This window comes from Tenrec ecaudatus, chromosome 5 (genome assembly GCF_050624435.1).
Source record: "Tenrec ecaudatus isolate mTenEca1 chromosome 5, mTenEca1.hap1, whole genome shotgun sequence".
In the NCBI taxonomy this organism is placed as follows: domain Eukaryota; kingdom Metazoa; phylum Chordata; class Mammalia; order Afrosoricida; family Tenrecidae; genus Tenrec; species Tenrec ecaudatus.
Window position 1 is genome coordinate 66,310,229 of NC_134534.1, and position 23,898 is coordinate 66,334,126.

Genomic DNA, 23,898 nt, shown 5'->3' on the forward strand with positions numbered 1-23,898 from the left:
GCTCCTGGCCTCCCTTCATGCTGTATCTTATACCCTATCCTTTTGCCTATACCTGCTGCCTGCTCTTCAAGACATGACTTAGCCATCACCTCCTGCAGCGCTCCCTGCTGGGACCACAAATCTCTCTGGGGGTACTGCTTCCATTTCATTGACCCACTTCCATAATGCCCTCTACCAAAGCACGGTGACTTCCAAGAGGACAAAGACTAGCTCATTTACGACTCTAGATCCTTCATTGACCACTGTGCTTACACATTAGAGTGGTAGGGGGTTAATAAATGTTAGATAAAGAATGAATTCTCGGATTGCATCCTGCAAGACTACTGGCCAAAGGAAGGTATACAGCCTCAAAGGGGGCATAAACAGGAGCAGGTGGGGGCTTCAGAAACTCACAAAAATTGCCCATTGTTTGTATTACTTTGCACTACAGATCTTGTGGGCTGAGTACTAACTCTTTATGACTTGGAAGCTCTAGGATTTCCTCTTGTTGATACATTATTAGGATCTGTAGCAGTATCCTCTTAGTTGATCCTCCCATAAAATGTTTTTTCATTTTATTTTATTGGGGGCTCCTACAGCTCTCATCACAATCCATACATGTATCCATTTTGTCAAACACATCTTTACATATGTTGTCATCATCTTTTTCAAAACATTTTCTTTCTACTTAAGCCTCTGGCATCAGCTCCTCCTTTTTTTCCCTCCTTCCCTTCCCCTCCCTCCCCATGCCCTTTAATAACTTATATATATATATTTTCATGTTTTACACCGACTGCTGTCTCATTTCACCCACTTTTCTGCTGTCTATCCCCCTGGGATGGGGGCCATATGTGATTGGTTCCCCCTTACTCCCCATCTCTTCCCTTACCCTCCCAGTATCGCTGCTCCCCTTATCTGTCCTGGATCCCCAGTGTTTTGAGCTCTTATCTGTACCAGTATACATGTTCTGGTCTAGTCAGATTGGTAAGATAGAATTGGGGTCATGAGGGGGGCAGCATTACAGAACTAGAGGAAGGTTGTGTGTTTCATCTGTGCTCCACTGCACCCTGACTGGCTCTTCTCTTCCTTGTGGCCCTTCTGACAGGGGGTGTCCAATTGACTCCTGATGGTCTTTGGGGCTCCACTCTGCTCTCCTCATTCCCACTGATATGCTTTTTGTTTGTTTTGGTTTGGGGTCTTTGATGCCTGATACTTGATCCCATTGACACCTCAAGATCACACAGGGTGATGTGCTTCTTCCATGTGGGCTTTGTTGCTTCTCAGCTAGATGGTCGCTTGCTTATCTTCAAGCCTTTAAGACCCCAGGCCCCCTAAAATGTTTTTGTCAAGAACTGAGGACCTTCAAGCACTGTATGCAAGGCACCACATTGAATGCAAAACTGACTGTTTTCCACGGCCCATGGCTAGATAAAAGGACAAAGCTTTTAGATTAAAGAAAGTCTTTTAACTAGATTTCCTTTAAGATACACACCAATTTTTGCATGCCTCTGCTTTCTCACTCCTATATGTTAAGTTTATTTCTGCATCTGGCCGCCAACTATCCTCTCAAATAAAAAAAGCCTAACTTTATGGGAAAAAAATAGATGGACCATATAAAAGTGCAGACAGTCCATGTCTTACAAACATCCGATTTACCTACATACAACCTACAGTTACGAACCAACCCTCCTCTCCCCACACCCTACCTCCTTGCTCACCTCCACCAGTGAAGCCAATTATATTAAAATTTTGACGCATATACAATGGTTCATAATAACAAACAAGTACTTCTTTACAATGTACATCAAAACAATATGATTATGATTACTGTAATGTTCTGTTTGTTAAAGATACTCAGTATATCTGGAGATATCTAATTTTTGAATCTATAGAAAGGTGTACCATATATTATATAGTAGGACAAACGTTTGACTTACTGACATAGATATGAAGCATATCTAACTATAACAGAAGCCCTGCTGCCATGGTAGGTTCCTGGTTGGGCTGCTAAGTTCTGTAGTTTGCAGCCACCAGCTGCTCTTTAAGAGAAAGATGAGGCTTTCTACTTCCATCAAGAGTTTGAGTCTTGGAAACCCACAGGGACATTCTTACTCTGTCCTTACAGGGTTTTTCTGAGTAGAATCCACTTGACGACAATGAGATAGCTAATTATTCTGATTTTAGTATAAAAATTCAACTTAAAGGCAGATTTAGGAAGGGGACAGCCTATATATCAAATATGGTCAGTGAATGAATTAGAATTTCTCCAACTAGATATTGACAGAAATGTTGTAAGCATATGGGTACACATTTTCTCACCCCCCAAATCAAACCCATTGTCATCCAGTGAGTCCTGGCTCACAGAACACTAACACAGGGTGTCAACAACTCTGCAAACCCGTGGAGGAGCCCTCTGTTTCCCCTCCCCCAGCAGACTGGCTGACAGATTCGCATTTAGCTGTCCAGTGCGGAACCCACAGATGGCAAAGTTGTCTCTTTCAGCAAAATAAAGAGGTAGTGCAATGACTGGGGAAGTTCAATTCCGTGAGCCTCATTTTCCTAATATGGACTAGAATAAGAATATTCATATTTCGTCCTAAATTTGATTCCCAAGAATTGTGGGAAAAAATGAAGTCCACAGCCATACCATCTTAAAAACCCAACTCGCTGCCATGAAGTCAATTACCACTCATAGCAATCCTGTAGCACAAGGTAGAAGCACTCCTGTGGGCTTGAGACTCTCTTTAGGGGAGTAGAAAGCGTGTCCTTCTCCCACAGAGCAGCTAGTGCTTCCAGATGCTGAGCTCATGGTTAACGGCCCCACCAGTAACCACTACAGCACCAGGATGCCTCAAAGCCATACCAGTGTCTAGTACATGCATGCTAACATTTCATTTTATTTTCTTATGCATATATTCTGTCTTTCCAACTAGACTGCAATCTGACCATATCAAGAATCTGGGGTGTCATCTTTTTATCTACATGAAAATGTCCCTGCAGTTCAGAGCTTGTATTTCTGGCCATGATGTCGGAGTCCAAATGTCCTACCCAAGTGACAACTGGTTATGTGTACAAAGTACACAGCAGCAACCAGGCAGAGGCAGCAGAACCTACTCAGAAACAGGATGATTCCAGTGGAAACGCTCAGTGACCATTCCTCGAGGGAGATGCTGGCGGATGACTCAGCTCTCAGCAATCCATGCAGAGCACACATCTCACCCACCTGGATAATAGGTTGCAAGGTTAATACATTTGTAATTTGGCCACAAACATAAACTAAAGCTACTCTTTTTCGAATATGCCTCCCACTATAGGAAGAAGATAAATGTTATTTGAGCTGATTATAAAATCAGCTAAGAGGTTCTCTGGAAAGACAGTGAAATTAAATGTGATACACATTTCTCATGCTTGTGGTCAAGGGCGTAGAGTGACTTGCTACCTTGGGAAAGTCATTCCTAAATACATATGCTATGCCATAGTTGCAGGGATGCCACCATTTGCATAAGTAATGTCATATTTGAGATCTATAGTGACTTTTCCTTTTTTTCTAAGGATGTGCATCTCAATTGAAGAAAGGTCAGAAGTCGTCCTACGGTAAGAAATCCAGTGCTCATTACAGATCGTTCTATAAAGGACAGAGCAAAATGCTATGTCCTTTCTCCAAGGCAGGGATGGTGACCTGAGTGTGAGACCGTAGCCTGTTGATTTGATTTCGGGAGATATAAAGATAATCTACTCTGATGAGTGTTACCCAGGCCAACGTTCTTATTTTCCGTTGGTAGAATACTTGGTTTCTTATCTGACAGAGTGGGCAGACTCAGAGGTTCTCAAGCAGGTGGAGAGCCATGGATAATATTAGGAGAGTTCATCGAGCTTTTAAAGTAGCAGTGGACAACACAGAGAGGGTGACTGGAAACCCATGATTCAGACAAACTACAAAGCATATTGACTGACCAACAGGGGCCCGGAGCCATGATGAGACTTTCTTTGCCTACCTGCCTCCCTCTTTGTAACTGACAGTTTTGTGCATATTTTTATTACTTTTTTAATGAACCAAAAGAAATTTAATTTCAGAAGATTACTTGAATACAAAAGATAACACATACAGCATGTCTTTATAGTTATATAGGCATGTATATATGATATAGAGAAACAAACATTTTTTAAAGATTAAAGGGTAAGACACAAGCAACTTTGTTTCTCTTGTAGATTTAGCTCAGAGACAGTACAAATGAAAACCTTGCTATGAAGGACTCTGTCTTTACTACTTTTTAAATAACATGAATAAAAACGAAAATATAAAGAAATACAATTTTGATTTCCCTACCACTATCTTGCAAAAGCGAAACCCTCTGCTGCTAACCTAAAGATTGATGGCTCAAACACACCCCACTGGAAGAAGGGCATGGCGATCTACTGCTATGAACAACAGAGCCTAGATAGCACTATGGGGGCAGTTCAACTATGTCACATGGGATCACTCTGCATCAAGACTGACCTGTCTGCACCTCACCACAGCAACACCAGCATTCTGCATTCATGACTAATCTCCTGGTAGTCAGTGTATCGAACTTGTGCAGTAACTACAAAGAAAGTGGCTAAATACTGTGGTTATTGTGAGTTGCCTTGGGATTGCTCCTGACTCATGGAGACCTTCCATGTGCTCAACAGGGCGGCTCTCTCTGGCTTTCAAGGCTGTGGTCTTTCAGAGACAGTTCACGAGGCTTGTCTGTCAAGGTACCTCTGTGTGGGTATGCAGTCCCAAACTTTCTGCTAGTGACTGCGCACTCTCTTCAGCTGGCTTTCTCAAGAAGCAAAACCAACAAAGAATATATGGAAATGGCTCATGTAATCATAAAGGCTGCCAAGTACCAAGTCCATGGGTCAGAAGTCAGGTGTAGGCTTCTCCTAAGTCCTGTAGTTGCAGGGGTTGACAAACTCATGATTGGCAGGTCAGATGACAGGTTGGTGGATCACAATCTTGAGATTCCTCAAGATTGGCAGGCCATTGGTTCAAGTCCCGTGAACCAGAGGACAGAAAATGATCATCATATTTCATCCCCTTTCAACTTCCTACCTGTCCCTTTTCTCCTTTGTTCTGCTGCTGCGGTTTTCTCTCTCATAAGCTCTTGTATCTGTTGGCCCACAGAGTTGCTAATCTTCCATCTGTTTCTTTCCTTGTCTTCCTGGTCTGTTCCCCTGTGCTATATGCACAGCCTCCTAACTAGCCACAAAAACCAAACTACCATTGAACTAGTATATGCTGCATGAAATTATCTCTCATTGGTCTGAATCCTAAAGCCTACTGAGCTGAAAATAGTATCTCTCACCCGAGAAGAGGAAGAAGGAAAAAATACCAAAAACCCAGCCCCACGGCCATGGAGTCAATTCCAACTCATATTGGCCTCACAGGGTTCTGAAGGTATCAATCCTTAGGGAAGCAGATAGCCTCAGAGCATTCACAAAGAGCAGCTGGTAGGTTTGAACCACCAATCTTCCAGTTAGCAATTCAACACTTAACCAACTGCGTCACCAGGGCTGTGTATAGGTGGGTATTTGGGATCTTACGTGCGCTCTGCTCTGAGGTGCAGGGCACTTGGTCCCATCAAGGTGGTTTCCTGTACCAGCCCTCTGTCTGTCTGGTTGGATTGCAGGTCCTCCTCACTAAACGAGGGCATTTCTATGCCAAAAGAGATTGATTTCCATGACGCTTGGGTAAATTTCCCCCTCCTAAGAGGTTTCTGGGTGACCTTTACCAATACCACTTCCTTCACCACCCTTATATTATTAATAGAAACAAACGTGTCATACACAGTGTGAATTTAAAACATATTTTCATACCTAGTTTTCTTTTAAAAGAAAAAGAGGTTTTCATTTCCATTTTAAAAACTCTTTATTATTTATCATGGCTGGAAACAGATTACCTTCAAATAAAACATAGTATCATTTCATTCATTTTATTCATTATTTAGTTGATCGGATACACTTTAACGTGTCATTTTTAATTGATGTGCTTCTTTGCCTAATTAATTTACTTCTAATAATAAATCCATCAATTCTCTTTATGAGGTGCTAGATCTTCCTGCTCTACAGAGTTTGCAGAATTTATGCCTTTAATTTTAGTAATTAAAGTGGATACTTTGCGATGCTTTCTCCTAGATCGCTTAGAGAAGTAAAAACACGTCTGCGACAATCATTTCACCTCGGAAGGATGAATCAGGGTATCAATGCAATATACAGCAGACTCATTCACTCTGGAAGCTGTGTAGATGTTAGCAAGTTATGCCGACACAGCGTATAGACATCGGTGGTCAGTTATGAACGGAAGGCACCTTTTGACGTCGGGCACAAAGCCTCAGTGGGTATTTGCTATGGGCTGAGGATGTTTTTCCACCTCGCTTGATCAATTGAAAGTCAAGCTTGCAGCAAATCAGTGGACCAGTGCAAATGCACTAACCATCCTTTCATTAGTCTGTTAGAGAAAAAAGCAACTCTTTAAACAGTAAACATCAACAAACATTCAAGTTGCGCACAGCTGCACCGTGCTCCTTCCAGCAGCGTGGAATGATGCTGCCACCCATTCTGGGCCGGATCTGACACAACACACCGCTCCGCGCCCGGCACGCCAATTATAGCTTGGGACTCCAGGTGTGGGGGAAGGGGAAGCTTTTTTACTGTCCTCTCAAAAGTACTAGCATTATGTCCTACATTTGGCACTTCCTGAGTGTGGCAAGATGGGATAGGTCACAATGTGCAATCTTGTGAAGATAAAAAGCAACTCTTTCTAAAGATCTAAGTGATCTTTAACAGCTCGTCTCTTGTTGCTCGTATACTCTGTGCTGGCATTTGCAAACAAACAACTCTGAGACCTATATGTCTATATTATTCTGTTTAGATCTAATGGTTTTCTCAAACCTCCACGTGTGATGTTAAGTAATATGCACGTGTATATGTGTACACACACATATGCGTATGCACGTATATACATATATGTGTGTGCATACAGATACATAGATACACACAGACACAGTTTCGGGTATTCTGTTCCAGCAGGACCAGATTATTTGTGAGTTAGTGGTTGAAGAGAAAGGCCTCTATTAGATCAAAATGTAATCTTTCTCTTTACTCAGTAGCTGCAGAAAAATTTAAATAGCACCTCCAACATTTAGTAGTGAGAGCCAATCACATACTTATAACATGCTAAACAAACAGATACAATTAGTTGAGGAGGGCTTAACAGGCCCCAGAAGCTTGCTGCTGCACTAAGAACCTCAACAAAGCTGTGTTCCTTTACAAGCTGAGTGGATCATAAACGTCCCACTGTGGGTGTGGTTATTTATTTTTAATATGTCAAGTTCTAGTAATACTGAAATGCTTCCCTTGTCCTTGGAAAGACGGAAGGTGGAATTTCTTTTGTCCAGTCAAACGCCGCTTCTGTCAATACGCTCCTCAATTTTAGCACAAATATTTAGGCTTGAGTTTAAAAAAAGAAAGTCAGGCTTTCATCCTTGATATAACTGATGCTTTTTTTAGGTCCACTCAAACAAAACCCTAAAAGCTTTGCTTTCAGTGGTCAAAGAAGTATTGTATTTCAGCAGAGAAGGGGAAGTGACAAGTAATCAGAATATGTAATATGAGCACCTTTCAATATCATAGATGTTTTCTTATAATCCAGCTTATAAATAGCTAATACTGTTTTATTTGGATAGATAATTTTTCTTCATCAGAATAGGGAGTCATTTTAAATAATAGACTATAAGTACAATAGCTAGATGTGCTTGCTATCATCAGTTTCCTTTAGAAAAAATGGCCTTAAGCTACAGCTGACAATGAAAATATTTCTTTGCTCTAAAATACACATATACAATACTGATGTTTTAAGCATCTTGATGTTCTAATGCATCTTGGACCTTTTATAAACTACAGAGTATACCTGGCTTGAGATTAAAAGAAGAAAAAGAAGAAGGAGGAGAAGGAGGCGAGAAGAAGGGAGAAAAGGGGAATGAGGAGGAGGAGGAGGAGGAGGAGGAGAAGGAGGAGGAGGAGGAGGAGGAGAAGGAGGAGGAGAAGGAGGAGGAGGAGGAGGAGAAGGAGGAGAAGGAGGAGGAGAAGGAGGAGGAGGAGGAGGAGGAGAAGGAGAAGGAGGAGGAGGAGGAAGAGGAGGAGAAGGAGGAGGAGGAGGAGAAGGAGGAGGAGGAGGAGGAGGAGAAGGAGAAGGAGGAGGAGGAGGAAGAGGAGGAGAAGGAGGAGGAGGAGGAGAAGGAGGAGGAGGAGGAGAAGGAGGAGGAGGAGAAGGAGGAGAAGGAGAAGGAGGAGGAGGAGGAGGAGGAGGAGGAGGAGGAGGAGGAGGAGGAGGAGAAGGAGGAGGAGGAGGAGAAGGAGAAGGAGGAGGAGGAGGAGGAGGAGGAGGAGAAGGAGAAGGAGGAGGAGGAGGAGAAGGAGAAGGAGGAGGAGAAGGAGGAGGAGGAGGAGGAGGAGAAGGGGAAGATTAAAAGAAGACACAAATATTTCTGTGATCTTTCATTCAGCCATTTGGCTGGTGGATTTTCTATTATAACAGTTAAAGTGCCCTTTACGCCACTCTGTTCTTTTAAATGTCTCCTTTTGCAAACGTCTTCTTGGAGTCACAATGGAGCAAGAGGATAAATAAAGATTAAGGTTTCTGAGGAAGTAAATAAGTCAACCAACAGAGAAATTATGGGTGCCAAGGAAAGAGATGGGAAATGGGCTAAAATATCCCAATAGAAGTTTACACACTTCTGTCACTACCAGTGTTCTTTGTGGATCAAACAAACATCTGAGTAGCTGATTTAAATTTCATAGTCCATCTGGATGTTTGACATATGGCAGATCCACCATCTACAAAATCCAGTAAAAAATGGCTATGTATGGGTGAAGGGAGACAGCAGACAGTGTAAGATATGAAATAATAATTTCTAATTTTTCAGGGGCTCATAAGGTTGGGAGGGTAGAGGAGGAAGGGAAAAAATGAAGAGCTGATACCCAGGGCTCAAGTAGAAAGAAAATGTTTTGAAAAGGATGATGGCAATATGGACAAATGTGCTTGACACATGGATGTATAGATTGTTATAAGAACTGTAAGAGCCCCTGATAAAATAATTAATAAAGAAATGTTCATGAACTATGGATAGTACTTAAAACAAGCTGCTTGGGTTCTTCCAATAACATCAGCTTCTGGTCCCTGGAATGACAGGTCTGGAATAATCAGTACTAAGATTCTTGCGTAAGGTATGTTTCTCAGTTGGACTCCGATCATTAGTAAAAATACCCTTTCTTTTCCAGTTAGATACTAGCCCTTAGTTCTCCTTAATCAAGTACACAAGAGATAATGTAACTTTTATTACAACGTTCATATACTGACTGTGATTTGAGGTCAGTCTACGTGACTTAAACATCCTACATTGATTTACTGACCACCACCTCCTCCCTTGACTTAAAAAAAAATCATTTTATTGGGGGCTTGTACATCTCTTACCACAATCCATACATACATCCATCGTGCCAAGCACATTTGTACATTTGCTGCCATCATCATTCTCAAAACATTTGCTTTCTACTTGAGCCCTTGGTATCAGCTCCTCATTTCCCCCCTCCCTCCCTGCCCCCCCTCCCTCATGAACCCTTGATAATTTATAAATTATTAATATTTTGTCATTTCTTACACTGTCTGATGTCTCCCTTCATTCACTTTTCTGTTGTCTGTCCCCGAGAGGGGGTTATATGTAGATCCTTGTAATCAGTTCCCCTTTTCTACCCTATCTTCCCTCCAGCCTACCGATATCACCACTGGTCCTGAGGGGTTCATCTGTCCTGGATTCCCTGTGTTACCAGTTCCTATCTGTATCAGTGTACATCCTCTGGTCTACCTAGATTTGTAAAATAGATTTGGGATCATTATATTGGGGGGAAGCATTTAAGAACTAGAGGAAAGTTGTGTTTCATCGTTGCTACACTGCACCCTGGCTTGCTCATTATCCCCCACCCCCCAAACCCCGTGACTCTTCTGTAAGGGGATGTCCAGTTGCCTACATATGGGCTTTGGGTCTTCACCCCACACTCCCCCTCATTCACATTGATATGATTTTTTTGTTCTGGGTCTTTGATGCCTGATACCTGATCCTATCAGCACCTTGTGATCACACAGACTGGGGTGCTTCTTCCACGTAGGCTTTGTTGCTTCTCAGCTAGATGGCCACTTATTTATCTTCAAGCCTTTAAGACCCCAGATGCTATATCTTTGGATAGCTGGCACCATCAGTTTTCTTCACCATATTTGCGTATGCAACTGCTTTGTCTTCAGCAATCATGTCAGGAAGGTGAGCATAATGGAATGTCAGTTTAATAGAACTAAGTGTTCTTGCATTGAGGGAGTACTTGAGTAGAGGCCCAATGTCCATCTGCTACCTTAATAGTAAACCTATAAATACATGTACGTATATCTATTTCCCCATCATAATATATAAATATATTTACATATGTACAAGCCTGTATTTAGACCACTATAAATGCCCTTTGCCTCCTAGTTCTTTCCTCTATTTCCTTTGACTTTCCTCTTGTCCCACTATCATGCTCAGCCTTCATTTGAGTTTTAGTAATTCCTCTCCCTCAACTTTTGAGACCAGACAAAATAAGGCAGAAGGGAACTGGGATATGATTCAGTTCCAAGCTGTAATTTACAATGTTTACAACTGAGATCCAGTGAAGTCCTGTGATCTAGCAGACATGACTGGAAGTTGTAGAACCTGGTCTAGACCACAGGGCCATGGATGCCTAGATGAGTCTCTTTCCATTAGACCCCACCCCATTATACTTTGCTTCTCACCTTCAAAGTCAAAGTTTTAACAGACTTTTACTTCTTTGTCTCCCGCAAGTCAAAATATCATTTCAAAATATGTTCAGGTGAGATGTGTTATCTCCTACATGTTGTTCCTTTCAGCAAAGGGTGATGACTGCAGTCAGGCTTGTTCATCGAAAGAGCAGTGCCCATCACAGAATCTTTCATGCTGCCTCTGCTTCTTGAACGCTGATTTCTTTTTCAATAACTAACAAATCGACCTCCCTCCCCTTGAAATGTTTCTTTCTCATTCTCTGCACGGCAGCCCAAATACCATCTGCTCAGGCCCAATTTTTAGAGATGTCTCTAGGGTAGTGGTTCTCAACCTTCCTAATTCTGGGACACTTTAATACAGTTGGGGGTGACCCCCCAACCATAAAATTATTTTCTTCTTTTTAAAAAAATCATTTTATTGGGGGCTCATATAATTCTTATCACAATCCATACATACATCCATGTGTCAAGCACATATGTACATTTGTTGCCATCATCATTCACAAAACATTTGCCTCTTGAGCCCTTAATATCAGCTGCTTGATGAAGGGGGAGGAGGACAGAGTGGAGCACAGCCTGGCCCACCAGGCCATGAGGATGATGGTCCTGATTGGAACAGCCAGTCCACAGAGAGGACAACATGGCTGGCCCCTCTATGAGACATGATGCCCCTCACTGACCCATGGCGCTACAGGGGACAGCCCCGGAGACACAATGTGGGAATTGCACCTGATCTGATCCCACCACACCAAGGCAAAGCACTGGGAGAGTGCAGCGGAACAGCAGGGAACTGGGGTGGCAGGGTCCATAGGGAGTGCTGTGGGTGGACTTTGGGGCCAGGGAATGGTGCCCCAACAGACTGGACTGGGAAACACTCCTAAGGGCCAACGAACGATTCTTGAACTGACTACAAGCTTTTCTTTCTTGATGTATTCTTTTTTTGTTTTTTGTCAGTGGGTTGTTGTTGTTTTGTTGTATACTGTTGCTTTGTTTTCCTCTGTCTTGTTTTCGTGCATGTTATTAATGCCACAGGTTTGTTTAAATAAGACAGGGTGGATGAACTATCTGGAGGAAAAAGAACGAGACCGACAGTTCCGGAGAGACTTGGGATAGGGGGTGTTGGGGGAGGGGTAAGGAAGTGGTGTTAACAAACCCAGGGACAAGGGAACAACATGGGATCCAAATTGGTGGTGAGGGGGGAGTGGCAGGCCTGGTAGGAAATGATCAAGGGTAAGGTAACATAACAAAGCGGTATAGCTGTAACCCAGGTGGGGACGGAGCATGATAGTGGGGCAGGAGGAAGGACAAGGGAAATAGAGCACAGAGCTAGGAGTCAAAGGGCATTTATAGAGGCCTAGACAAAGACATGTACATGCAATATACATGAGGATGGGGAAATAGATCTATGTGTCTATATTTATAGGTTTAGTATTAAGGTGGGGAAGGACCTTGGGCCTCTATTCAAGCACTTCCTCAATGCATGAATACTTTCTTCTATTAAATTGGCATTCTATGATGCTCACCCTCCCGACACAACTGCTGAAGCCAAAGCGGGTGAACAAGCAAATGTGGTGAAGAAAGCTGATGGTGCCCAGCTATATCAAAAGAGATAGTGTCTGGGGTCTTAAAGGCTTGAAGATAAACAAGCAGCCATCTAGCTCAGAAGCAACAAAGCCCACATGGAAGAACACACCAGCCTGTGTGATCACGTGGTTCTGAAGGTATCAGTTATCAGGCATCAAAGAAAAAAATATCATATCATTGGGGTGCACACCTCCATGATGCGATCGCTGAAGACAAACAGGTGCATAAGCAAATGTGGTGAAGAAAGCTGATGGTGCCCGGCTATCAAGAGAGATAGTGTCTGGGGTCTAAAAGGCTTGAAGGTGAACAAGCGGCCATCTAGCTCAGAGCAACAAAGCCCACATGGAACAAGCACACCAGCCTGTGCGATCACGATGTGTTAAAGGGATCGGGGATAAGGCATCATCAAAAAAAAAAAATCTTGCCATAGTGAATGAAGGGGGAAGTGCAGAGTGGAGACCCAAAGCCCATTTGTCGGCCACTGGAGATCCCCTCACAGAGGGGTCTAGAGGAGGAGATGAGTCAGTCAGGGTGCGATGTAGCACCAGTGAAGAATAGAGCTTTCGTCCCATTTCTAAATGCTTCCTCTACCCCCCCCACCCCCCACTACCACCACTACCATGATCCGAATTCTACCTTGCAAGGCTGGATAGAGCAGAGGTGGTACACTGGTGCAGATAGGAGCTGGAGGCACAGGGAATCCAGGGTGGATGATACCTTCTGGACCAGGGGTGTGAGGGGTGATACTGGGAGGGTAGAGGGTGAGTGGTTTGTAAAAGGGGAACCGATTACAAGGATCTATATGTGACCTCCTCCCTGGGGGATGGAGAACAGAGAAGGGGGTGAAGGGAGACGCTGGATAGGACAAGATATGACAAAATAATAATTTAGAAATTACCAAGGGCTCATGAGGGAGGAGGGAGCAGGGAGGGAGAGGAAAGAAGAGGACTTGATGCAAAGGGCTTAAGTGGAGAGCAAATGCTTTGAAAATGATTAGGGCAAAGAATGTACAGATGTGCTTTATACAATTGATGTATGTATATGTATGGATTGTGATAAGAGTTGTATGAGTCCCTAATAAAATGTCCAAAAAAAGTTTAAAAAAATATCGTCCGCTCATTTTCCCCTTCCCTCTCCACTCCCCCCTCATAATTCATATATTATTATTATTTTGCCATATGTTACACTGTTCAACATCAGGAGGCTATACATAGATTCTTATAGTCAGTCCCCCCTTTCTAGGCCACATTCTCTCCACCCTCCAGGCATCACCACTCTCACCACTAGTCCTGAAGGAGTCATCTGTCCTGGATTCCCTGTGTTTCCAGTTGCTATCTGTATCAGTGTACATCCTCTGGTCAAGCCAGATTTTTAAGGTGGAATTGAGATCACAATAGTGGGGGGGTGGGGGTGGGAAGCATTTAAGAACTAGAGGAAAGTTATATGTTTCATCGTTGCTACCCTGCACCCTCACTGGCTCATCTCCCCACAAACCTTTAGTAAGGGCATAAAGTTATTTTCATTGCTACTTCATAACTGTAATTTTGCTACTGTTATGAATCGGGAGACCCCAATGAAGCAGTTGCTCGACACCCCAAGGGGTCGCGACCCACAGGTTGAGAACCACTGCTCTAGGGCTCCCCCACTCTTAGGACAAACCCACTGCCACAAAGTCCATTGTGGCTCAATCACCCTTGGGACACAGCGGAACCGCTCCCTAGGGTCTCCAAGCTATAAATCTTTACAGAAGCCGAATGCTTCATCATTTTCTTAAGGAGCAGCTGTTGGGTTCAAAACACTGCCCCTCTGGTTGGCAGCCCTTGCTTTTGGGATAAATCAAAACCAAACCGATTGCCATGAAGTCTCTTCCAACTCACAGCAACCCTTTAGAACTATTCCGTTGGGTTCTGGAAGCTGTAAATCTTCCAGGTAGTTACGTTTCTCTCGTAAGCCGCCCGTGGGCTTAAATAATAGACCTTGTGGTCAGCAGCCAAACCCAGGGCACCAGCAGGGCTCTCAGAGCAGAGGCTCATCAAAGGCTGGCTATGCGGTGCTCTACTTGTCTCTGCAGTTGTGTCAGGTCCCGTGCTCCCCCTGCCTCTCTCTGCTCCAGCTTCTCCTTCCAGTTCTGTAAAAGTACCATTCTCCCTCTCACAGGAGCTTGCTCTCCTCCCTTCACCTTCATGTGTCAAGTCAAGGACTCTCTCCCAGGTAGCTCTCCTTGACAGCCTAACTATACCAAATTTTTCCTATTTCAACAACTTAGAGAGCAATGTATCTTTCACCTGACACTTATCACAGCAGTAGCTTTATATTTGTTGGGCTAATAGTTTTGAGCATTTTATTCGTATCCATCCTTGCCACTATCTAAGTTCCTCCAGGGCAGGAATAAGGTCTGATCACACTCACCTTTGAACCTGGCATGAAGCAGACACTAGACATAGTCATCGAATGAAAAAGATAAATAACTGGATTTACATCCTGGTTATTATTTACCTATGTACACAATCATTTTCTTTTGATATCAGCTACATTTGGATTACTCCCCCACATCGATATGACTTTCAGGTATGACACACCATTTTCCACATTCTCTATCTGATGAGCCTGAACTCATTCTTCAAGGTCAGGAACAAACATCTTCTCTGGGGGTAAAACATTCCTCCTGCCACAGTGTTTACATGTCTGTGATTTTTTACAATGCTTTTCTCGTGGTCTCATGAATATTTGCTTTCTAGCCTTGCTGCCTCATTCATTCATCTAACAAATATTTATGAGCCTTTAGGATGGACAGTAAGCGGGGTCCTTTAGGATGCACAACGAGGGTCTGACGTCATAAAGCTTATGGATTAGTGGAGACAGAAAGACAATCCAAACTTAGACAAGCCACTACCTACATGTGGGATAAATGCTACAATGGAAATGAAGAGGATGGTGCCGGGTGAGCTTAAAATGCGGAAAACATCTCCTTGGCTATGAGTTTTTCTTCAAGGATGAGAGTCTCTCATCCATACCTGCTCTGGTACGGGGGAACAAAGTGAGTACTTTTCAAATATTCGTGGACTACTTGAAATAGCAATGAGATGTCTGGCTGGTAGAGAGGGTTAGCACACTGGGAGGTTAACTTAAAGGTTGGAAGTTCGCATCCACCCAGAAAGGGCTTAGAAGAAAGGCCAGGTGATCTACTTCCAAAATCATCAGCCAAGAAAATCCCATGGAGTCCAGTTCTACTCTGGCACATATGGAGACACCAGGGGCCAGAGCTGGACTGATGGCAACTTTAAGCATCGGCTTAAATGCGAGTTAAGCACTGGACGACGGTCTGGCAATGACAGACAGTGAGTGACTGCATGCATGATGAAACCACATCTCAAAGCACTGTATCCTCCTTGTCTTTCTTTTCGTCTTGTCAGACGTTAATGCCCATCTAACACCGGTTTGTGTATTGTGGTGACCTTCCAACTGTTTTAAAGTTCTATTGGAAACTCCTTGCCAATTTTTAATGAGGCCTGGGGTCTAAATAAAAACTCTACTTTCTGTCACTGGGCCTGGAATGGGAGGAAAATGGGACTTTCTACTCTCCTCAACAGTTCGAGCCTCAGAAACTCACAAGGCTGTTAGCTGTACCCTGTCCTACAAGGCCATTCTGAGTTGGCATGGAATTGATGGCAGAGAGCGTGGTTTGTTTTTCAGAGGTGGGAGAGGGCCTTGGAACAAATGATAATAAACAAGATTTTCTCCCAACTATTGCTGCCCAAGAATGGAGTAGGCTCTTTCCAAACATCTCCCAGGTCAGGCAGCGCTCCTGCAGACCCAGAGGATGAGCTGCCAGGCGCACACAGGAGAAGCAACACTCGTGTGAGGGAGCCGACAAGATGCCCTGCTCCAGCCCTTTCTCCCCCGAGACTGTTATGGTTAAGTGATTCCAGAGGGAAAATTTCTCATTGATATTTTCCACTGGGAAGATGGTGGGATAGTAAAAGGTTAATGCCTGTCCATTTTCTTTTGTCTGAAATCTTACAAGGTGAATTTCCCATTTCTCAGCTTACACAAATTACAAGATGGCATTATCTTTTCACTCCATTTTCCCCACCAACTCTAAAGCTCACTCATACTCACTATCTCCCAAGAACAGATATTAAGACCATGGCAGTCTGTATATCGACATCTTCATCATTAAAGTATAATGACATAAAAATGTCATAGTTAATGAATCCAAATATTTTTTTCACAGGCTCATAATTTTCCTCTACGTGACAAAAAGTGTTACTCTCCACATTGAGTAAATTCTCACTCCTATTGGCCCTGAAGGACAGAGTAGAACTGCTTCTGGGGCTTTCCGAGGCTGCAAATCTCTACAGGAACAGAAAGCCTCGTCTTTCCCCCTCCATTCTCCTGATAGATGCGAACTGATGATCTTGTGGTACGGGGCCTAGTGTGTAACCTGGTACATCACCAGGGTTCCTATCTATTACTCCGAATACCCAAAATTATCTATAAGTAATATAATGGATTGTCCTCAAAGGAGTGCAAAGTTCTACCAAAGGAATGGCCCAATAATAAATATAAGCACAACGATATTTGAATTTAGAAAGTAATTTAAGTTGAAAGGTAGAAATCTTTCCAAATATATTAAGATCACAGAAGACCTATGGGGGGCATCTTTGGGGGCTCAAAACAGACAGTTGCCAGGATCTTTGGACCCTGTTTACCCTGCCCACAGGTCCCTTCTCAGATTTATCTGATTCCAGTGTTCTAGCTTCTAGAATGGAGTGTGTATGTGTGTGTGGGGGGGGGGTAGGTCTTCAATAGGGAGCAACAGACACGCTTTTGGTTAGAGACAAATAGTGTCCTGGTGAAGCATTCAACCCAGTCACTCCACAGCCAAGACCTAAAAAAACTAGTGAAACCCATGTTCCCTAAAATCCTGGATTTCTAGAGCATAAAATGAAAGTGTGTGTGTGTGTGGGGGGGGGGTATGTCATGTGAGGAGCTGGCCAAGGGTTCAAGTAGAAAGAAAATGTTTCAAAAATGATGATGGAAAAATATGAACAAATGTGTGTGACACAATGGATGTGTGTATGGGTTGTGATAAGAGCTTTAAGAGCCCCTAATAAAATTATTTAGGGGGAAATGGAGTCAGACACCAATTGACAAGGGATTCGCACCCAAAAAAGTGACTGTGGAGAGGGACAAAGTGAGGCCCATGCTGCGGGTGACCATTTGGAGATGCAAAAAGCAATGCACAGGAGCAGGGAGAAGCCAACTTCACAAAGCCCCCCATGGGAAAGACACATTGTGATCCTGCATGAACCCAGCTGTGTATTATCTGAGCCAGATGGGAGAGAAGATAGTCCAGTGGCGCGGGCAGGTGACATCCTGGCACTGGGACCACAGAGCAAGGAGGGAGCCAGGGAAGGAGGTGGCACCTGGGACCACGAGCTGAGCTCCTGCCTCCACCCACAGGATCAAAGGACAGTTGACATACCTGCAACACTCCATATGTGCTTTGTTTGATCTGTTTTCCTTTCCCCACTCCCTTTGCTCCCTTTATTTCCACTCCTTTCCTTCCTCCCTCTCTCTTCGCTGGCCTGCCCACTCTTTTGAAAACACTCTCCCTCATTCAATGAGAAGAGAGCATGGGTTACACACTCGTCAGGCATCCCTTCCACACTTACCACCTACCCAGCGGGCGAGTGCCATCATTCTCTCTGCACCGATGGGTAAACAGCGGCTGGTGAACAACACCTGTTCTCCCCACCTGCAGCTGCACTTCTCAGCCAGTAAGAAGAGACTCAGGGCCACATGCCCGCTGGTTACTCCACCCACCAGAGACAGGAGAGGAGTAGACCAGATGGCCCCAACTAGTGGCCAAATTGGCACACCTGTCCTGTTAGCCTGGATATATCAAAACAAAAACCAAAAAATCAGGGTGTAACAAACCAACATATACCAACAAATGAATGCAACTCTGAAACATCTCAGACACCCCAGACAAGTGCAAATCATGTTAAGAAATGGGACGGGGTGGCACAAGCACGTGACCAAAATGAAAAATGAGGCAACGCTGCCTCTCCTGTGCCACCTGATAAGGAATTCAAGTGCAACATACAGAGAGCCTTCCAAGAGCTCAAGGAAACTGCTGGAAATTTAAAGAAAACAGAGAATAAGAGCCAAACCCAAGTTCACTGCTAGCAAGTCGATGCCGACTCCAGGCGACCCTATCGGACAGGGTAGAACTAGAACCGCCCCTGTGGGTTTCTGAGACTATAACTCTTTACATTATTTTAAAGGTACAAACAGCAGAAGATCAACTAGATTACTGAGAGTTTCTAAAAATTAAATACTTGCCTGCATCCAAAGACTTCTCCAAAAGAAGGACATGAGGGTAAGTCTCAAAAATGTAAAGAAAACGCCAACATCCCAACAACAATAAGACAAACAATGCACTTGGAAAATGGGCAAAGGATATGAATAGACACTTCACACTATAAGACATCCAGGCAGCCAGCAAACACATTAGAGAGATGCAAATCAACCGACAATGAGAGATCGCACCAGCAATAAGAGCAAAGTTTAAGAAGATAGAAAAAACAAATGTTGCTGAGAGTGTGGAGAGAATGGAACCTTTATACTCCATGGGGAGAATTCTAAAGTGGTGCAATGGAGACGCTGATACCTACGGCTCGAGTAGAAAGATGTTTTTAAAATGCTGGCAGCAATAAATGTACAAATGTGCTTGACACAATGGATGGATGGATGGATGGATGGATGATGATAAGAGCTGTATGAGCCCCCTATAAAATGAGTTTTTTAGGAAAGAAAAAAGAAAATGATATGGCACTTCCTTAAAAAGTTGGAAAAAGAAATGCCATTTGAACCAGAATTCCCACTACTAGGTCTATATATTAGGAAAACATCCTAAAGAGGCAGGACAGAAAAAGATATATGCGTATCCATTTTACTGACCCGAGGGTAGATTGGTTTAAGCCTTTTGCTGCTAACCACCAGTCAGTGGTTCAAGCCCACCTCCTGCTCCAAGAGAGAAAAGTGAGACTGCTCACGCTACAATTTAGTCTCATGAACCCAATGGAGCAATTCTATGCATCCTACCTGGTAGTTATGAGGCAGATGAGCCAGAACTGTTTACATGCCAGTGAGGCCAGTGAGGTTTACTGGTGTTGCTATTTCAGCATTATACACACACACACACACACACACACACACACACGAACCAACCTCAGTGTCCATTAGCGTATGAATCGCTGAATGGACAAATTACGGTGCAGACACACAGCGGAATACAGTAAAGAACAAATTCAGTCAAAGTGTGACTGAACCTGGAGGACACTAAGAGAAACAAGTCACTCACAAAAGGGCAAATACTGTATGAGCTCACGACTGTAAACCAGGTAAGGGACGGTGTACAAACAAGGAAGAGTGATACAAATCCAGAGACATGTGTGGAAACGAGTCGAGTGGACTACACAGACTTCAAGCTCCACAGCCCTAATCTCAGACGACCTTGCTGGTGCCCCGTTCCCACTACAGGCTGCTCTGAGGGATCACATCAGGTCTTGAACAGAGTGGGAGAAAATACGGAACAGAAGTCAAGATCGTAACAAGAGACTGGGCTTATTAGCTGGGACGACAAAGGTAGGGACCCTGAGAGTGTCGCCTTTGTCATTCTTCTTGGAATTGAACTCACTTCCATGGCTCTACTTTCAGTCACACAAGAAACCGAAACCAAACCAAACTCATGGCCATCTAGCCAATGCCGCCTTACGGCAAGCCCCTCGGGTTTCTTCAAATGTAACTGTCTGCGCAGTAGCAAGCCCAGTCTTTCTCCAGCAAAGCTCCTGGGGGTTTCAAACTGCCAACCACGCAGATCAGAGCCCAACGTGTAACCACTACGCAGGCGGCCTTCAAGTTTACCAGTCACACCGGGAAGTATGCCCTCCTTTGAGCAATCAGCCCTAGGAGATTAAAAGGAAAAACAAATCCGTCTAGAATGAAGTATAGCCAGAGGGCTTTTTTAAAGGCAAGAGTGGCAAGCCTTGGACATCTTGTCAGTAGACACGAGTCCCTGGAGATGGGGGTCGCGCTTGGTAAAGTGGAGGGCAGTGCAAAGGAGGGAGGCGCTCAAGAGCCAGACTGACACCGTGCTTGCAACAACGGGCTCCAGCACGGGACCAGCGTGAGCACGGTGTAGGACCAGGCAGCGTTTCCTTGTGTTGTCTGCTCCTTAGGGATGGGGACCGATAGGATGTCGCACAAGGTCAACAAGAGGAGACCAAAAGGACCGCATTTTCCCAAAGATAAAGCTCAGAAGACTGGAACGGAGAGGAAAGGAGATCGAAGGAAAACCGGAAACACAGGGAGGAAATAGAATAGGGCTGTTAAGCTGTGGGCATTGCAAGCAATGTCACAAAACGAAATGTGCGAGTTGTTGAAAGAGAGGCAATTGCCCCGTAAACTTTCATTCGGGTCACAGTAAGAAGTTTGAAGGAAAAAAAATGGTTTCTAAAATACCAATGGCATCCTTCATTAACGGAATGAATTAAATAAAATCAGAATGTGTCCCAAATAATTATATGCTTACTTTAGCTATGTCCATGTTAGGTTACGCAAGGGAAGAGCTTCTTTGTACCACAGATGCCACATCTCCACAACCCCCATGAATTATGATTCCCATCCACCCTTGTCATCAGTGAGGATCATTAAACAGCACTTATTAAGCATCCATCTGTGTATCACACTTTATAAATATTCCTCTCGGTGTCCCTGCCCCCTCCCTCAATCTACCATGTGTCTCTGTTGTGTAAAATGCTGGGAGGCTACAATGATAACACATAATTCATGATAAGAGTAGAAGGCAGATGGACCCCATGACCTATGAGCATCTATGAATCATAGGATATTAAATTCACTACGAATAGTATGGCTCACCACAACTGGGTCAGAAGCCACCAAAGCTTCCGATAAGGAAAATGAACTTGTCATTTTCTTTCAACATTATCTCAGGTAAAATTAAGCAAAATGTAGGGGCTGCAGATGGATTGACTGAAGCCCTGAGTTCATGCGACTTGTACCAGATGAGACACTCTTGAAATCGTTCACTTAAAAGCCAGCATGGAAAAGCCCAAGAATTACGATCGCTCCGGGATAACATTACTCTGGACACTGGAAGAAAACAGAAAGAAAAGATCTGTCTCCAAAAAGCAGCTGGACAACCAGTGGCGAAAGTGGAGATGTTTGTTCCCTTCCTTCCAATTCTTCCTTGACGCTGCTGAGTGATGCTGTTCGTTTTCCTTCTTCAGAGAAGAAACTAATGTCTCAGCACACAACACGCTTTTTAAATTATTATTATTAATCATTTTACTGGGGGCTCTTACAAATCTCATAACAATCCATCATTCAATTGTCCTCAGCACACATACCCATATGTTGCCATCAACATTTCCCAAATTTTTTCTTTCTACTTGAGTCCTTGATATGTCAGCTCCTCTCTTTCCCCTCCCCCACCCACGTGAATCCTTGATTAATTATATATTATTGTTGTTACTGCGTGTCTTACACTGTCCGTTGTCTCTCTTCACCCACCTTTTTATTATTCCTCTCCCTGGGGGGTGGGATAAAAATCCAACCTTGTGATGGATTCCCCCTCCTTCCTCCTTCCCCTCCACCCCTCGCCCCACCACACCCTTACCTTCGTGATATCGCTACTTCCACTACTGTTCCGGAGGGATTTATCTTTCCTGAATTCCATGTGTCAGAAGCGCTTCTCTGTACCAATGTGTGCACTCTGGTGTAGCTGGATTTGTGAGGTAGAACTGGGTGATGGTAGTGGGGGTTGGGGGAAAGCATTCAGGAACTAGAGGGGTGATGTGTGTTTCGTTGGTGCTATACTGCACCCTGTTTGTAACCCTTCTGTGGGAGGTGTCCAATTGTCTACAGATGGGCTTTGGGTCTACATTCCAATCCCCCTCTTTCACATCGATATAATACACTATTGTTAAAAGATACAGATTCACAACTTGGAGTTTATTTCCGTTTAAGTTACAGTGTGCATAATTTATTTGTTTCTAGTATATTTCCTAGAAAGTAAAAATATTCTAGTAGTGTGGTGAAGGGAAAGCCATGGTTATGATCTCATATGTTTCCTGAATTTTCTCAACAATTAACATCATCACTGCCCATCAATATTAAGAGATTCTTACATGCTTGCATGCAGTTCTTATTGTACTTAGCATGTTTGATTCTCAAGATGGTCTGAGGACTGGGTGGCTCTGATTTACACGTGAAGAAACTGAGGCTGGAGTGGGTTACGTTTCTTATTCAAGATGACATCACTGCAGGATGATCTTGAATCCAAAGGCTCTGTGACCAGCTTCATAGGAAGCAGAGGCCTTTCCGTGAATGGGAGAAATAGATTCTTCAACTAAGACCTAAGTGAAACTGTATGACCAACACTGAACCATCTTCCACTATTCCTCTACCAACACATAAGTATGAAATCTGTACAGTGCTACATTACAGATAGAAACAGAACAGACAGCTGTTTTCATAGCTGTGCATTTAAATAATTGAACATACATTTTACTACAGGACTTTCAGCTATTATCCAATTAGTCTTAGTATTTGAGATTCATGGTCAAAACAGATGAATGGAATGACATAAAATGCAAATATTAAGAAGGGGTGCTTCCTAAACTGAGAAGATAACATTGGAAAATTTAATGACTCTCCCACGGTGTGTTCAGCATCAGGTCTAGAAGCCAAGTTCTCTTGCTACCTCGGTTCACCCAAAATAAATAGAAAATTAGACTGATGGGAAGGGAAGTAAAAAAATCTGACTGCCTCACAGTTAAATCGTTATACATACTGGTAAGTAAAACCTAATTATTAATGATTCCTGACTACAATATAGGCCTGTAATTTCTGCTCTGACAATAGTTAAAGAAACAAGCCTGTAAACTCTAAATAGGAAATAATGATTTATATCTGTTATTCTTTCCTCGTGTTCTTAGACAATCAATATACTCCTCGGCTGCTCAGCAGAAAGATGAGGGACCCATGAAGATTGACAGCCTCAGAAACCCCCAAGGGAAGTTCTACAGGGTTACTAGGAGTGAAAATCATGTTGGATTATGTTTAGTGTAGCATCCCCCAAACAGTTAATGCTCACCTGCTAACTCAAAGGTTGCTAAATTCAAGTCCACTCAAGGTACTTTGGAAGACACGTCTGGCTATCAAAACTCAGCCACTGAAAACCCCTAGGGAGCACAGTTCTCTCCTGACCCGCATGAGGTAACCATAGTCTCAGTCAACCGACTGCAGCTGCTTTTCATTGCTGTTCTTTGCAGTGTTGAAAATAGCCGAATTCTACCTTGCAGGACTGGTGCATATGGGAGCTAGAGGCACAGGGAATCCAGGGTGGATGATACCTTCTGGACCAGGGGTATGAGGGGCGATACTGGGAGAGT

General features: G+C 43.6%; 1 protein-coding gene across 3 annotated transcripts in view; it reads right to left on the bottom strand.

Moving 5' to 3' along the window:
* Nucleotides 1-23,898, bottom strand: part of KCNB2 (potassium voltage-gated channel subfamily B member 2) — a 495,578-nt gene that overhangs the window by 459,029 nt on the left and 12,651 nt on the right. Inside the window, exon 1 of one of the 3 annotated variants that reach the window (XM_075549583.1) lies at nt 3,094-3,188. The exons of the other annotated variants lie outside the window; for them this stretch is intronic. The gene's annotated coding sequence lies outside the window, so the exon portion shown is untranslated. Of the gene's footprint in view, nt 1-3,093; nt 3,189-23,898 lie in introns of those variants that run through there. 3 annotated transcript variants of the gene reach the window in all.